Here is a 13,229-nt window from a genome sequence, read left to right on the forward strand (position 1 = left end):
ATTCTTTTGTCTAACCAATTCTTAGCTCTGTTCCAGCACCGGGCTTACAGGAGGACAATAGGATTTTGCTGGGTGAGTTGGGATGTGTGATGTCTCTAAGTGGAGGGACCAACATGGTGCAGTTACAATGCTGCATGTAGCTCAGTAAAGACAAGGAAATTGCTCCAAGGAGGGCTCTTTATAAAACACCATCATAGAAGTTTGTAGTGCATTGGTACTTCATTGTTTGGGCTTCATTAATTTTAAAGCACTGGCGATGCAGCTTAGTGGTTAGACAATTTCGGAACCAGCCTGAGATCCTGGATTTGACCAGAGCACCATGAGAACATAAATACCCCTGTTGTCTGAGGAGTTAGTTGTAAGCTTAGCATCCTTCAGATGTAGAATCAATTTCTTCCTGGCACAACATTTTTTAAGTGATTTAAGTGAATACATAATCAAATCATTTCCTGGAGAGATGCCCTATTCTTAGATACCAAAAGCCTTTGTGTAATAGTCACAAGATCTCTTTCCGTGCGAATGACGTTTGTGAAAATCACATAGAGTTCTCATCTAGTCATTGAAGCAGACTATGCAGGCTAGCTTTATGTCAACTTGACACAAGCTAGAGTCATCTAAGAGGAGGGAACCTCAACTGAGAAATTTGCTTCATAAGATCTTGTGTAGGCAGGCCTGGAGGACATATTCTTAGTGATTGATGGGGCAGGGCCTGCCCTTTGTGGGTGGTGCCATCCCTGGGCGCTGGGTTTATAGGAAAGAAAGCAGGCTGAGCAAGCCAGTGAGCAGCTCCCCTCCACAGCCTCTGCATCAGCCCCTGGCTCCAGCTTCCTTTCCTCTGAATTACCGCCCTGATTTCCTTCAGTGATGAACTGTTACATGGGAAAGTAAGTGAAATAAACCATTTTCTCCCTGTCTTGCTTTTGGTCATGGTGTTTCATCCCAGCAATGGAAACATAGCTAAGACACAGAAGTTTTCACTGTGCCTGACTTCACGTTATAGTTTCTCTAAGCAGACCATTCTCCCTCTTTCGGCTTTGGAGATGGCTGATCAGTCCTACAAGGAATCACTTGTGTGTGAGGAAGTCAAATGCACTGGCTGGCACACTATCATCATTCACAACTGTGTTACCCAAGGGGTGATCATTACATTTTACACTGAAGTCCGGAAGGCTGACCATGATTCAGTGACAACTCATCTTCTCATATAACAAAAGCGATTCTTCCCGGTACTTTGTGGAGGGGCTGCCCTGGGGACCTTAGCGTTCAGAAAATTGACATTTACAAACTATTTTGGTATTGAATACATTTGAGGTGATTTAACTCTACAGATTGACCCTATTCTTGCAAACAGAATCTTATTTTTACAAGTTCAACTTTTTTTTTTTTACATTCCAATCCCAGTTCCCCCTCCCTCCTCTCTTCCCGCTCCTCCCACTCCCTGTTCCTCCCATCTGCTCCTTGGAAATAGTAAGTCCTCCCCTAGGAAGTCTACTAAGCCTGTCCCATCATCTCCTTGAGGCAGGACCAAGGCGCCTCTCCACCCCCACACCCCTGTGTCTAGACTGGGCAAGGTATTTCTCCATATGAAATGGACCCCACTAAGTCAGTTTGTGCATTAGAGTGAGATCTTATATCCACTGCCAGTGGCCTCATATAATGTCCCAGTCACACCATTGTCACCTCTATTAAGGGGTCTAGTTTGGTCTTATGCAGATTCCCCATTTGTCAGACCCGAGTCAATTATCTCGCACTCACTCGGGTCAGCTGATCCTCTGGGTTTCCCCATCATGCTCTTGACTCCTTTGTTCACATTATGGTTCCTCCCTCACTTCTATTGTACTCCAGGAGCTTGGCACATTGGTTAGTTGTGGATTTCTGCATCTGCTTCTGTCTGTTTCTGGAGGAGGGCTCTAGCTTCTCTGGGGTTGTGGATTGTAGGTAAACAATTTTTTTTAATTCTTTTTTTATTTTTGTTCTTTTTTAAATTTTTAATTTTATTTAAATTAAAAACAAGACTGTTTTACATGTCAATTCCAGTTCCCTCTCCCTCGTCTCCTCCTCTGCCCCCAACTAACACCCTATCTATCCAGTACCATTTCTGCTCCCCAGGGAGAGTGAAGCCTTCCATGGGGGTCTTCAGAGTCTGTTATATCCTTTGGGGTAGGGCCTATGCCCTCCCCCATGTGTTTAGGTATCCCTCTATGTGAAATGGGATCCCAAAGTCCATTCCTACGCTAGCAATAAGTACTGATCCACTACAAGAGGCCCCATATATTTCTTAGGCCTCCTCACTGACACCCACATTTTTGGGGTCTGGATCAGTTCCATGCTGGTTTCCCAGTGATCAGTCTGGGGGCCAAGAGCTCCCTCTTGTTCAGGTCAGCTGTTTCTGTGGGTTTCACTAGCCTGGTCTTGACCCCTTGCCCATCACTCTTCCTTCTCTGCAACTGGATTCCAATTGCAAACTTGTACAGCCACTTTGGAAATCAGTATGGCGGTTCCTCAGGAAAATGGGAATGAGTCTACCACATATACCCAAAAGAAGCACATTCATACGACAAAGACATCTGTTCAACTATGTACATAGCAGCATTATTCGTAATAGCCAGAACCTGGAAACAACCTAGATGCCCCTCAACTGAAGAATGGATAGAGAAAATGTGGTACATTTATCCAATGGAGCACTACTCAGTGGGAAAAATAATGGAATATTGAAATTCGCAGACAAACAGATAGAACTAGAAGAAACCATTCTAAGTAAGGTAACCCAGTCACAAAAAGAAAAACATGGTATGCACTCACTCATATATGGATTTTACACGTAGAGCAAAGGATTACCGGCCTATAATCCACACCACCAGAGAAGCTAGGCAACAAGGAGGACTCTAAAGGAGACATACATGGTCCCCCCCGGATAAGGAGAAAGGGACAAGATTTCCTGAGCAAATTGGGAGCATGACGGGGAGGGGAGAGGGAACTAGGAGAATGAGAAGGGGAGAAGAGGAGGGGTGAGGAGGACATAAGGGAGCAGGAAGGTCGCTGATGGCTCTGATAGGCTGAGAATCCCATAACCAAGGCGACTGTCTATCTGTCAGAACCCAGATGCCAGGACTGGAGAGGCAGGTCCATGTTTAAGAATACTTACTGTGCAGTCTTGGGGGCTGGAGTTGCAGTCTCAGCAGGGCATCTCACAAATGCCTGCACCTCTAGCTCCAAGGGGTCTGGTGGTCTCCCCAGCTTCTTGTATGTACACACAGGCACATACATACATACATACATACATACATACATACATACATACATACATACACACACACACACACACACACACACACACACACACACACACACACACTGTTTTTTAAGACATAAAGAAATGATAGTTGCCAAAATGATACTAGGTTAGAATCTGTTCTGGAATAAAAGGGTGATTTTTTAAAATTATGAACCAACAAACATAAAATGATTGCTAGCATGAGGCAATGCCAGCATTTTTTATTTGTTTCTTTTGAGGCAGGGTCTCACCAAGTAGACCAGGCTGGCCTCTTAGCTTTGCTCCTGCCTTCTGAGTGCTGTAACCAAAGGTATGCACCACCACACCTGGCATTTTTAAGGTAAGATGATAGCATAAAGTGGTGTGTCCTTTTTAGGTGTCTTTATGTCCATCCCATGATGAATGCATGTTTTTCATTTTGATAGTCTCTGTCATCTCATCCTTACATGGGTGCTCAGATGTTTGTTGGACCTGCTTTTTGTCATTTATTCAAAGCAGTCATTATTCTGGTTGTGATCCTTACTCCATCACTTCTGTCTTTGGCAATTATGAAAGTAAAAAGTTAATAGTCAAAATATCAGTTTTAGAAGAGAGTTGGCATCTATCCTGCCAGCATTTGAGGCTTTTTTAAAAACTATGCATTTTACGGCATGGGGACTTCTGGTTTCCAGTCATGATGACTGCTATTAAACCCACAGTTAATATAAAAATTTGTTTATATTCTAAATATAGACATAGGCATTTTCATTCTAATCAAGAAGTGTTTATCTTTTATGGCATAACCAGAGCAATCACAAGCATCGTGTGTATGAATTATGATGAAAATGAGTAGCTGCAAGTTGGTCACAGAATTAGAAAGGCATTGTTTCATGAGCAAACCCTACTTTATTTGACTGTTTACAACACGCCTTTTATAGCAAAAGCAGACGGTACCAATAAGGTGTTTTGGTAAACCATCTGTCCTGAAATAGAGAATGTTTTTCCAGAGAGAAATTTCCAATTGCCCCAGTGGTTTATTATTACAATAGTTTGAAAAGATTGCCCAAAGCATTTCCAAGAGCTAATATGATCATTTGTCACTTGATGGGAACTCTTAATGAAATGGGTGTTCCATTAAAAATAAAAGACATCCATAAATTCTACAGAAACTAAGGATTTCAGAAAGCTATCCTAAGCACATAGACCACATGTACTCTCCAAAACTCTCTGTATATTTTTATGTTCTCTTTCCAGACCAAAGGAAAAAGGAAAAAGAAAGAAAGAAACAGTGGATTGCACAGCTGGGAGGAGCTGGACCTGGAGGAGAAATGAGGTCTGCTTGACTCTAAAGCAGAACTGAAGTATAGTCAACAGCAAAATCCACACAAGCTTCAGCTCAGGAAACAGACCTTGCTGATCAAGTTAATTGATTAAATTAACAGTGGAATTAACAGTCAAGTTAATTTAAATAATTTTAGTTATCATGATTTTTTAGTCCATCCACTTAATAGGTAACAAGGATAAGGCAATATTAGATATTGTTTTTCAGCATCTGAACTAACCCTTCAGGGTCACACATAATTATGTTTTATGTTTGGTCTCTGGTTAATTCTCATTTTCTTACACAAGGTTTCAGATAGCCAAGGGTGTCCTCAATCTCGCTGTGTAGCTGAAGCTGGCCTTGAATTTCTTTTTTGTCCCTATCTCTTGCTTCTTCTTCCTCAGTGCTGGGATTTCAGGTGTGTGTTACCATGCCCTACTAAAATTGTGCTTTTAATTTTTTTCAGCAGAGCAGCAGACTCAAATTCCTCTTCTTTAGTTATAATCCAAGATAGGCTCTGGCGTTTTCTAGATTACAACTTGTTGACTTGAATCTTTGACCGAATATGCCTTTGCCCATGTAATTTTCAGCACTTTGAATACCGATCCTATGATGTGTATAGATATAGATAGGTATCTAAATTTATAAATACATAAAATAAGTATAGCCTAAAACATTTGTCCATAGAATGCCATCCTTAGTCTATTTCCATAAAATATCTAAGTACACAGTTGTTGGTACAGTCTAGTCATGGGTCAGAGGTTTGAATCCATGTTCATTGTGTATCAAGACTGTTGGTGTTTCGTGGCAAATCAGAGAAAATTGTTCAACTAATGACAGTCAGGAGTAAGGAGGAACAGAGCAGGTGTTAGGACCCTAATATCCTTCCAAAGGTATGCCTACCATTGTCTAACATTCTTCTGCTAGACACCATTCCCCAAAGCTTTTACTGTGGACCAAGCCATCAACAAACAGGCCTCTAGGGTACATGAAAGATCCAAATTATAGAAATGCTCTTTAAGAAAGGTGTGAGAATGACATTGATGGCTAAGGAAATGGCTTAGTAGGGGAAAGCATAGTTGTTCTGCAACTGTGAGGACCTGAGTTCAAATCTGAGTATCCCCATAAAAATCTGGGCATTAAGACAAAACGGCAGCCCACAGACTGGGAAAAGATATTCACCAACCCCATATCTGACAAAGGGCTGATCTCTGAAATTTACAAAGAACTCAAGAAGCTAGTCTCCAAAACACCAAACAATCCAATTAAAAAGTGGGGTACAGAACTAAATAGACAATTCTCAATAGAGGAATCTAAAATGGCTGAAAGACACATAAGAAAGTGTTCAACATCCTTTGCCATCAGGGAAATGCAAATCAAAACAACTCTGAGATACCATCTTACTCCTGTCAGAATGGCTAAATCAAAAACACAATGACTGTTTGTGCTGGAGAGGATGTGGAGAAAGGGGAATACTCCTTCATTGCTGATGGGAATGACAACTTGTACAGCCACTTTGGAAATCAGTATGGCGACTCCTCAAGAAAATGGGAATCAGTCTACCACAAGATCCAGCAATTCCACTCCTAGGCATATACCCAAAAGAAGCACATTCATATAACAAGGACATCTGTTTAACCATGTTCATAGCAGCATTGTTTTTAATAGCCAGAAACTGGAAGCAGCCTAGATGCCCCTCAACTGAAGAATGGATAGAGAAAATGTGGTACATTTACACAATGGAGTACTACTCAGGGGAAAAAAAAAAAAACAATGGAATCTTGAAATTTGCAGGAAAATGGATGGAACTAGAAGAAACCATTCTGAGTGAGGTAACCCAATCACAAAAAGACAAACATGGTATGTACTCATTCATATGTGGATCTTAGACATAGAGTAAAGGATTACCAGCCTACAATCCACACTGCCAGAGAAGCTAGGAAACAAGGAGGACCCTAAGAGAGACAAACATTGTCCCTTGGAGAAGGGAAAAGGGTCCCGATCCCCTGAGCAAATTGAGAGCATAGGAAGAGGGGGGCGGGAGCTACGAGAATGAGAAGGGAAGAAGAGGAAGAATGCAGAGGTCATGAGGGAGCAGAAAGGTTCAGTCAGGTGAAGAATACAAGAAAGGGGATGTGATAGGTAGGGTTTTAGTTAGGGGTGGTAGTGGAGGACGGGAGGGAGAAGGGAACTGGGATTGTCATGTAAATCAATCTTGTCTCTAATTCAAATAAAAAAATGATAAAAAAAAAATCTGAGCATTGCTACTCACGCCTATAGCTGTAGCATGGGCATGGCAGCAGAGAGGTGGATCCTGAAAGCTCTAGGGCTAATCAGGGTAACAGAAACAGCAAACAGTTCAGTGAGAGACCCTGCCTCAGGCAATAATATGGAGAGGAGCAGGAGAGCACACCCAGTGTGCTTCTTTATAGAAGATGAAAGTCCAAACAGTATCATAAGACTTCAGTGTCTGAGCTTTGGCTACAGAGCCCTGGTGACACACAGCAGAGGCAATGGCAGCTGTCCATGTGGGAGCAAAGACAGTGAGTCCATCTCAACCAGGAGAAGAGAGAAAGCAAGCTGCCAGAGTCAGGCTTTTGGACACCCCTTTCTTTCTTTTTTTTCTTTTGTTTTGTTTTTGATTTTGTTTTTTGAGACAGGGTATCTTTGTGTATCCCCGGCTGCCTTAGAACTAGTTCTGTAGACCAGGCTGGCCTCAAACTCATAGAGATCTGCCTGTGTCTGTCTCCCAAGTACTGGGATTAAAGGCGTGTGCCACCACCATCCTACCATTGGACACTCACTGGAAGTAACAAGGCATCTACAAAAATTTAGCCTCCCAAAGGAATACCTCTAGTAACATAAAGTGCTCCCACTAGGTCTCTCCCTCTAACAGGCAAACCTGAGGACAAAGCCTTTGCTGGCAGTCCTTTATTCAGGGCAAAGAGCACACTCAATATCCAAATTAGATGAGGTGGGGGCTGGTGGAGGGTTGGATAAGGGAGAAGGGATTGACATGTGAAGCAAGCTTGCTCCTAATTTGAACTAATTTATAAAAAGAGAGAAAGGAATGGAAAAAAATCAAAGACACTTCTCCATACTCTATACCAGCAACACCAATGATATCCTATAACAAAAATAAAATCCCTTTTAAAATACCACTTACACTGGTAATAACCCAGATATCTACTTAAGGAACAATACTTGTAAGATTATTTTTATTTATGTTTATGAGTGTCTGTGTCTGTCTGTGTGTCCACACATGCATGTGGATACCTGCAGAGGCCAAAAGAGAATTTCAGGTCTCCTGGAGCTGGAAATACATATGGGCAGTTGTGAGCTGGCCAATGTGTGTGCTAGGAACCAAACTTCGGTGTTCTCCTGGACCAGCAAGCATGCTTAAGAGCTGTTAACTGTTGAGTCATCTCCCCAGTTCCAACAACAACCAATTTAAAGTACTGAAAATGTCAACTTCTAAATTCTTGATGTTATGTGATGGGTACACATCACTCACTTTGTTCGTTGCAATGTGCCTTGCCGTGGTCCTATTTAAAGTATTTAGAACACCAGCACAAATAAGTTAGAGTGAAATGAGTCATAACCCTGTAGCTGAACTCTATGGAGATGACACAATTGCATAGGAGAGTTTCGCTCTATGGTTTAACCAATAGCTGTGTTTCCCTCCTGGAAGTAACTGGGGGAGATAAGTACTAAGCTTCTACTCCTTTTATGAAGAATTTCTGGAGTTAGGTATGGGGAGATGGCTGCTAAAGTGTTTGCCATGTAAGCAGGAGAACCTAACTTGATCCCCAGAACACTCACAGAAGCCTGGGCATGGTGGGTCACACTGGCACTCCCAGCACTCGGGAGGAGACGGGTGAGTTATGGGGCATGTTGCCTACCCAGCCTATCAAAGGGGGGGTTATCTCAAAAGAACAAGGTGGGTGGGGTCTGAGGCATGACATTTGAGTTGACGTTTGATCTCCACAAACAGGTGTGTACATGTGCAATTCACCCACATACATGTAGATATACATATACAAGCATACACAAGGCATGCGGGCATACACACAAACACACACACACACACACACACACACACGCACACGCACACGCACACGCACACGCACACGCACACGCACACGCACACGCGCACACACACACACACACACACACACACTTTTGTAAAGAAAAAAGAATTTCTCTCATCTAACAATTTTCCCATCATTGGAGAAAATAGCACAATCATGACACAAAGGTTAAAACAACTCATATTAGAGGTTTCAGAGATCAGAAAGGGCTAGCATAGAAGAGAGAACGGGTCTACAGCTCCAGGCTAGCATAGAAGAGACAATGGGTCTACAGCTCTGGGGAAGGGGATTAATAAAGGCAGCTAGCCCATGTGGCCAGAACCTGACCAGAAGGATGGCTCTCCTGTCCTGCCTGAGGGGACAGGGTCAAAACTACAGCTCAGATGCCTCTCCATGTATGAGCTCAGACTTGCTCCAAACATATGAGCCTAGAAACCTTGCCGTTACATGACTTCAGATTGGGAAATGACAAAATTAAAAGGCTCCCCTGGAATTTACTCTTGGGCCCCAAAGAGTAATGAAAAGGCAGTGTTAAAGCCCCAACATCCTTCTTCAGGACCTTGACACAGCTCACCATAGTTAATCTATGTAAATAAACATAAAAAAACAGTTTCTAGTGTCAAATTATGTTTAAATTGTGAATACATTCAAGATAGGCAATAGGGACATCTTTGTATGTATTTTATAATCATTTCCAAATCCAAAGCACAGTATCACCAATCTCTACTCACTGTTCACTCCTGTCACTCCATATCACTGAGGCTCTCTTCCTCTAGAGAAATCAGTAAATATCAGGAAGGTTATTTCTTGCATGACTGTGAAAACTGAAACCCCACTGCTACCACCTTTTGTCCATCATATTATTTCTATTATTGTCTTCTATCAAGTTGCCAGGTCTTGTGCTGTTATTTGTAACACCAGAAAGCCAAGCCCTTCCTCTGCAGTTATGTGAAAGACACTGTATTCATGAGAGGTTTTGCAAATCACACCTCAAAAATGGCCTCACTTCAAACAATATGGTTTCTCTAGAAGCACACAAGAGAAAATAAATGAGCCGATGGTTTGGACATGGGTAAACCATTCAATACAGATGATGAAGTGGATTAGCATGCAGCTGGCCCTGAGTGGTTTAACTAGCTGCTAGGATGAGATCCTGAGCCCGCAAGGACTAAATTCCCTAAAGATAGCGGAGTCTGTATGGCACCCCAGAGAAGAGTTGACCTTATTAAGCACGCTCATAATAAAAAGAAAACCAGAATATGGCATGAACTTCTATTGTCATTTACTACATTTATGGCAAAGAAATGTATGAGGAAAAGACAGGGTCATTTAACCCCCTCAAGAAAGCAAAGTTCATGAATTATCCAGAAAACTCAGAAGGCAAGGATTGCCCTTCTGAAACAGAGCACAGGTCAGAACTCACTTCATAAAACAGAGTCTATATGAGCCCAATTTCAAGGGCTTTGGCCAAGAATGCAGTATGTACCTGTAGAAGAGGTTCCTCAGAAAATGAGTCCCTTGAAAGGCCATGCATTCCGTGAGTCTTTTGTAACAGAGCTAGTTCTGCCCATACTTCCACAAATGAACTGTGCATTCATTTGAAGTTAAATCTTATTTTAGTCATGTTTATATGCCCATGTAACACATGTGGTCACTACTTTTCAATTACCACTGAATTTCAATAGAGGATAGAGTACAACCACAACCATGGCCATAATAAATGAGGACCAGGTAGCACCTTAATTTATTAGATACTTATGAGATAATATGTCCCTTATCATAAGGTCTCTTATCTATTTTTATCCAAACTGAATTTTACATAGACTCTTTTTTTGTGCCAATTTAAATAGTTTTATTTAGACATTCCATTTTCCACCTTATTAGACATTGTATTTTCCATTTAGGATACAGTGTGTATAAAGTGCAATGTTTTATTTCCTGTGTACATTTTCCATGTTTAAATATTGAGAATGCCCAGGAATTTATTGTTAGCAGTTTAAATTTAAAAACTACCATGAAACTTTGCTAAATTTAGGTCCTTCTAATGTTTCCCTGTGGAACAATGCTACACCTCTACTTGGACTGACTTAATCCACCTCTTCGGTGGTAGGCCCTGAGGAAGCACCATCAGATAGATGGCGGCGCTCCATCACCAGGGAATCCCCCAGGCATTCCTCCAGGCTTGCCACCAGCACTCTGGTACAGCTTGGTAATGATGGGTTGCAGACTTTCTCCAGTTCTTTCTGCTGGTGTTCAAATTCTCTGCAGTCTGATTCTCATCCAGCCAACTGATGATGTCATTACACTTGTCTAGAATCTTCTGTTTGTCCTTATCATTGATCTTGCCTTGAAGTTTCTCATCTTCAACTCTTGCTTTCATGTTGAAAGCATAGGACTCCGGTGAACTCTTGGAGGAAACCTTATCTCTCTGCTTCTCATCTTCAGCTTTGTACTTCTCAGCTTCCTGGACCATGCGTTCAATATCCTCCTTGCTCAAGCGACCCCTGTCATTGGTGACGGTGATCATGTTCTCCTTGCCTGTTTTCTTGTCTACAGCAGAGACATTGAGGATGCCATTGGCATCAATGTCAAAAGTGACTTCAATCTGAGGAACAACACGGGGTGCTGGAGGGATGCCTGTAAGTTCAAACTTTTCAAGCAGGTAGTTATCCTTCGTCATGGTCCTGTCGCCTTCATAGACCTGAATGAGCACACCAGCAGTTTCAATACCAAGGGAAAGAGGAGTGACATCCAAGAGCAACAAATCCTGAACATTCTCAGATTTGTCACCAGATAGAATGGCCTCCTGGACAGCTGCACCATAAACAACAGCTTCATCAGGGTTAATGCTCTTATTCACTTCTTTTCCATTGAAGAAGTCTTGAAGAAGCTTCTGAATCTTGGGGATGCTGGAAGAGCCACCCACTAAGACAATGTCATGGATCTGTGACTTGTCTAGTTTAGCATCTCGAGGGGTCTTTTCTGCGGGGTCCAGCGTGCCTTGGAACAGGTCAGCATTCAATTCTTCAAATCGAGCACAGGTGATGGAGGTTTAGAAATCGATTCCCTTGTAGAGAGAATCAATCTCAATACTGGCCTGGGTGCTGGAGGAGAGGGTGCGCTTTGCCCCTTCACAGGCAGTACGCAGTCGCCTGACAGCTCTCTTGTTCTCGCTGATGTCCTTCTTGCGCTTTCGCTTAAACTCAGCAATGAAATGGTTGACCATTCTGTTATCAAAGTCTTCTCCACCCAAGTGAGTGTCTCTAGCTGTTGATTTGACTTCAAAAATTCCATCCTCAATAGTTAGGATAGACACATTAGAAGTACCACCTCCCAAGTCAAAAACGAGCAATTCCTTTCAGCTCCAACCTTCTTATCTAGTCCATAAGCAATAGCAGCAGCAGTTGGTTCATTGATAATTCAAGGCACATTGAGGCCAGCAATAGTTCCATCATCTTTTGTAGCCTGTTGCTGAGAATCATTGAAGTAGACTGGCACTGTGACCACAGCATTCGTAACAGTCATCCTGAGATAGGCCTCTGTGAGTTCCTTCATCTTGGTCAGAACCATAGAGGACACCTCCTCTGGGTACAAATTTTTTGCCTTTCCTTTGTATTCTGCTTGGACCTTGGGCCTCCCTGCATCATTCACCACCATGAAGGGCCAGTGCTGAACAACAGTATCAGACTGAACAACAGCATCATCAAACTTACGTCCAGTCAGACATTTGGCATAAAAAACTGTGTTGGTGGGGTTCATTGCAACCTGATTCTTCGAAGCATCCCAATTAATCATTCTGTGTCAGTAAAAGCAACATAGTTTAGCGTGGTTCGGTTACCCTGGTCATTGGCAATTATCTCCACCTTTCCATGCTGGAAGACACCCACACAGGAGTACATGGTGCCAAGATCAATACCAACTGCAGGTCCTTTAGACATGGTTGCTTGCCTGTAGGCCCGGCTGTGCTGTCGACGAGACCACACAAAACCTCACAAGCTGCCTCCGCATTCAATGAGACCACACATAGACTCTTAATAATTTGTCAAAGGACATGCGGATAGTATGCTCAAAGTTGATGGGAAGCAAACACTGCAGCATGCACTGAGCTGACTTTATAGAGGTCCAAGCATGGACCAAGGAGACTAACTTCATACTCTCACTGAAACGGAGTCAGCGCTGACAGACATGCTCAGTGACAGAAGTCATACACTTGAGATCTGTCTGCACACAGTGACTGTCTTACAAATGTTTGGTAGGTGAATACAAGATCAAAGGAGGAAATGCAGTTTCCCTGTTTCTCTGGGAATGAACACAAGCCCTTCTTCCTTCCTGGATGCAGAAGCCTGAGTGAAGTGTGTCTACTCAGAAACCATTGATATTTCAGGACAGAACTTGCTTAGACTACTCAAGGCAGCACCATCATTCTTTTTATCTCTAGAAATGTTTGCTTCTTTAGGGGGACTTCTTAAAATAGTCTAAGGGTTTTTTTAGAAAAAAACAAAACAAAACAAAACTTTGCAGTGTCATAGATAGCTGTATTCTTTTAAACACGCAGCAGTTAGTT

The 13,229-nt window shown here is 42.4% G+C and overlaps 1 pseudogene; it reads right to left on the reverse strand.

Annotated features, from left to right (window-relative positions):
- Positions 1 to 10,752: 10,752 nt before the first annotated feature.
- On the reverse strand, positions 10,753 to 12,668 carry LOC118239781 (annotated as a pseudogene).
- Between the last annotated feature and the right edge of the window lie 561 nt (positions 12,669 to 13,229).

Source organism: Cricetulus griseus, unplaced genomic scaffold, assembly GCF_003668045.3.
Source record: "Cricetulus griseus strain 17A/GY unplaced genomic scaffold, alternate assembly CriGri-PICRH-1.0 unplaced_scaffold_115, whole genome shotgun sequence".
NCBI classification, from domain to species: domain Eukaryota; kingdom Metazoa; phylum Chordata; class Mammalia; order Rodentia; family Cricetidae; genus Cricetulus; species Cricetulus griseus.